Source organism: Myotis lucifugus, unplaced genomic scaffold (genome assembly GCF_000147115.1).
Source record: "Myotis lucifugus unplaced genomic scaffold, Myoluc2.0 scaffold_33, whole genome shotgun sequence".
Classification (NCBI taxonomy): Eukaryota; Metazoa; Chordata; class Mammalia; order Chiroptera; family Vespertilionidae; genus Myotis; species Myotis lucifugus.
In genome coordinates, this window is record NW_005871081.1 from 6,487 (window position 1) to 11,153 (window position 4,667).

General features: G+C 47.1%; 1 pseudogene; it reads right to left on the reverse strand.

Moving 5' to 3' along the window:
• Positions 1 to 326: 326 nt before the first annotated feature.
• The window catches only part of LOC102437368, a 5,940-nt pseudogene continuing 1,599 nt past the window's right edge, over positions 327 to 4,667 (reverse strand).

Here is a 4,667-nt window from a genome sequence, read left to right on the forward strand (position 1 = left end):
CTGAGAAAAAAGTAGTACCTAAACTTGGATTGGAATTACAAATATTCATTAATATTTTGTGTATGTCTTTCATACACAAAACTATGTGTATGTGAATTCAAAGAGCATTTAAAAGTGAAAATAGTTCTTGAATAACTTTTTAAAATAGACAAATCATGTATTTGGTAAGGTGTGAAAATGAATTCTCAATGCCTCTTCTCTCTTCTGGTGGCTGAAATGAACACTGGTGGTCAAACGGATAGAAACATACACGAATCCCTTGCAGACCTTGATCTTTTGCAGAAATACAAAGATGTCTGAGTCCCACAATTTACAGTAAGTATTTTCTAGACAGAAGTGCCTAGTGTGTTTTCCAATGTATTGGTGCTTGCTACATTCTCCTTCCTAGCTTCAGGTTTTATGGGAGGAAACACAAGTGCTTCTGTAATGTTACTGGAGACTGTGAGAAACATGGTGATGCGATGCGGTTACTACCCAAGCCCCAGCCAGCAGTGGGCATTCCATGGCAGTACAGAGCTTTTCATCTATGAACACGGCCTCCTCCTCATCAGTGCCTTTCATCTGCTCTTCCTTACCCTCCTTCCTCCCTCCTTCTCTCTCTTCCTTCAAAAATTTTAAGGGTTTATTTGAGGTAAAACTGATGGTAGTTGCCAGGAAGCAAGGTCTCAAATGCTTCTGTTTTGTTCTTTAAAAAACTGCTTGCTGCTGCATGGAACTGTTTAAGTCATTGTAAGTACTGCACACTTCCTTCTTTGTGACAAATAGCTCAAAGTGCTCAGTGAGACCCAGAGTGGTCCGTTTGGCCAAACATCTCACTATCCGTGGGTGATCACAGATGAATATGGGATTTCTGTGAATCACAGGAACTCTCTGACAAGATTATCAGAGAGTCTGGCTGTGGCCTGAGGTAAAGGACATTCAGTAGCTTTTGCCACACAGGTATTATTAAGAACTTTTTTAGTTTCTTCAGTTCTGAAGGTTTGTTTCTGGCAGGTTAGTTCCTCAGAGGGCTTTCTCACGTGCTTCTACCATGCTGACTCTGTAAGATGGGGTGAAGTCAGTCTGATGGGTTTGGCCTTCTGGGCCATTGGGATGGTGGATGTGATCTTGTCTGTAATGTGCTTCACCATCGCTGACATAATCTCCATGGTTTCAGGAGATCATCATGATCTGTAGAGGCCATGTGAAATTCACTGCTGGTGAATTAGAGTCAAATCATCTGGAACTGGCATTCAATTTCACAAACCGGGACAATGCCACTGCTCACCACCATCTTATGGCAGAGTTCTGGAGCAATTCTTGTATGTAAGTTCATGTCCAGCTTATTTAGCGGGGTGATGAAAAACTTGGCCACATCTCCACTAGAGATGGCATTCATCCTAGGAATTTCAATGTCTAGGAATCCCAACTTACCAAAATCTTCTTATACATGTGATGCTATTACTGTGGATGATAAATTTCTTCTTTGCAAAGTCATTCAGGTCCAAGCCTAAGTATCTCCAATGATGTGTTTCTTTGTCTTTGAGGCCAAAGTGAGGATTAGGTGACATATATGAGCATTGAGGCAACAGTGTCATTTTATGGAGAATGACGCTCTGCAAACCCTTCTTTTTTCCAGGATTCTCTCGAACTCCAATTATGTCTCCCGAGGCAGTTTATTATCAATATAAAGAAATTCTTCTTCTGATTTAAAATTCCTTGAATTGGCCATGACTTGGCACTTCGAAGGGCACAGAAGATGAACCTCCCTGGGCACTTCTGGCATAGAGACTACATACCCCTTAAGGTGAAGTTGGTCAGGTGGTCTGCAGGTGCAGCAAGCGAGCGGGTCTACATGGAGCCTGTGTGGTGCGGGTCTCCTCAGCACTCAGCATGTTGTGGGAGCTCAACTGTGGTCTTGCAGTGTTAATAGGGGTCCTGCAGTGTGGATGGGGGTCCTGCAGTGTGGATGGGGGTCCTGCAGTGTGGGTGGGGGTCCTGCAGTGTGGATGGGGATCCTGCAGTGTGGATGGGGGTCCTGCAGTGTGGGTGGGGGTCCTGCAGTGTGGATGGGGGTCCTGCAGTGTGGATGGGGATCCTGCAGTGTGGATGGGGGTCCTGCAGTGTTGATGGGGGTCCTGCAGTGTGGATGGGGGTTCTGCAGTGTGGATGGGGGTTCTGCAGTGTGGATGGCCGCTCCACTGTCAGTTGTCAGTGGTGTGATGGTGGCAGCAGCCCGGCCTACCTGTCTCTCTCGGAGCTGCTGCTTGGCCTCCTTCTCTGCTACTTTCTCTTCAGCTTTCAAGTGTCTTTAGTTCATTCTTGCCCAGTTTCACTCGCCGCCATTCACTGCCACCTTAAGTCCTCATGGTGGCCATGTTTCCCCAGGGCCCTACCCAAGGTAGGTGAGGCTCATGAGCAACTTTCAGGGAAGCCTTTGCTGTCGTGTGCCTGTGCGCCATAGCTCTGAAGGCTGCAACTCAGGTGCCAGACGTCAAATATGGCTGTGGCCATGGATCTGGGCAAAACCCAATGGCTCCCGTGTGTGTGTGTGTGTGTGTGTGTGTGTGTGTGTGTGTATGTGTGTGTGTCCCAGTCCAGGGAGGTGTTGGCCAAGGGCATGAATAATTTTAAATAAACTTGTTATGTTTTAGAATAGATTTAACAATACCCTCAGAACTTCTCATAACTCTTATAACCAATTTTTGGCCATACCTTCTTCTCAGCTTCCTACCCACAAAACAAGGAGATATGTGGTGGGCGAGGAAACAGGAACGAAAGCCTTGCAAGTGGCAGGAGACAGGTTCCCCACCTCCCACCCCAGAAAGCCTCTCCTGAGCTGTGCTCTGTGGCGGAGGCCACAGCACAGAAGGGCATGGAGTGAAGGCCCAGCGTGGGCGACACTGACAGCCTTCATAGACAGGTAACAGGGCCGGACAGCATCTCTATTCAGGCCCAGCACCGTCCACAACTGGTCTCCCGTCTCACCAACCCTTACCGTCTTCTCCGTGTCCTCAAAGACTTCTCGGATCTCTTCGTAGTCGCAAGTCTCTTCCACACACTCTCTTTTAAGGTTTCCTTTCTTTCTCTCTTCAGATAATGAATTGACCCTGTCCAGGATGCTGTTGGCATGTTCCTGGTTGATGAACACTGGAAGACAGGGAAGCACACAAAGTACTTTATCAAATTATCAGGTCACCTCCCTGCTGCAAAAGGCTGAGAGCTCCTTCCTCAGCACCAGGGAGCTGGGAAAGAAACGCCCATCTCCCTCCTGACTCCTCCTTGAGCTACATACAGTACCTGTTCTAGACCCCACACACCCTTTTCTGGAGAAGTAGACACATCCCATCCAATCCACTACCACCCTCCCTGCACAGTCACACCCAGCTTTAGGGTGGTCACCGCAAACCCCCTCTCCTGAACTCTCCCTTCTCAGAGTGGTTCCAGGCCACTGTCACCTCCCTCCCCCCGACCGGCTACTCCACTCTGCTTTGGCTCAGGCTGTGCCCCTCCACTCTCATCCTCACCCTGAGCCTCACCCACCCTGTAGGTCAGAGTTCAGTGGGGAGTTGTGATACCGTTTTGATCATGACCCACAATTAAAGGTATGATTTATATCAAGTCCCAGGACTCCCAAACATAAATTAAAACAGAAGTTTTGCCCTAGCTGGTTTGGCTCAGTGGATAGAGCATCATACTGTGGACCAAAGGGTCCTGAATTCGATTGTGGTCGGGGGCACCTGCTTGTTGCAGGCTCCTCCCTGGCCTGGGCTGTGGCTGGGGTGTGTGAGGGAGGCGACCAATCGATGTGTTTCTCTCACATTGATATTTCTCTTCCACTCTCTCTAAAAACGAATGGAAAAATATCCTCAGGTGATGATTAAAAAAAACACAACAAAACACAACAAAACAAAACAACCCCAGAAGTTTCAACCCAGCTGGTGTGGCTCAGTTGGTTGGAGTGTCGTCTGGGACACCAGAAGGTGGCAGTTAGATTCCCAGTCAGGGCACACACTCAGGTTGTGGGTTCCATCCCTGGTCAGGGCATGCATGGGAAGCAGTTGATGTTTCTCATTTCCTTCATTTCTGTCTCCAATCAATGAAAACATATCCTCAGGTGAGAATTACAAAGAAAAATAACAACAGCAATAACAACAAAACAGAAGTTTCAAGAAATAGTATTTACTATAATTTTCTACAAAATAGTACTTATTACAAAATTTTCTACTTGATCCTATTATTTTTCATTAAAAACAAAACCCCACTAAATTGATCTCATGACTCACAAATGAGTCGTGACCTGCCAGTTAAAACGTCTTGGGTCAGAGAGCCTCTGAGTCCTCCCTGTGGTCTCTATCTGCAGCTGGCTTGTCCCCACTCTCTGCCTGAGTCTTATCTCTCCCTCACTCACCACTCCTTTCTTCTTTCCATTGTGATACAGGAGGCCCTCAGATTCTTTTCCTCGCCCTCTGCACTCCTCTCTCTTTTTTCCACTGAAGAGTTTAGAGTTTCACCATAATACTCTCCACGTTGGTATTGCTAGTCCCAACTTTCATCCCAGCTCTATGCTTTCAACTCTCTCATCGTGGTGGATATCTCCCCTCATCTCAAACTCCAAACTCCCCATGTCCAAAACCAAAACACACAGCCAGCGCTGCAGAATCTAGAAGGCCTGAGTTTCCAATACA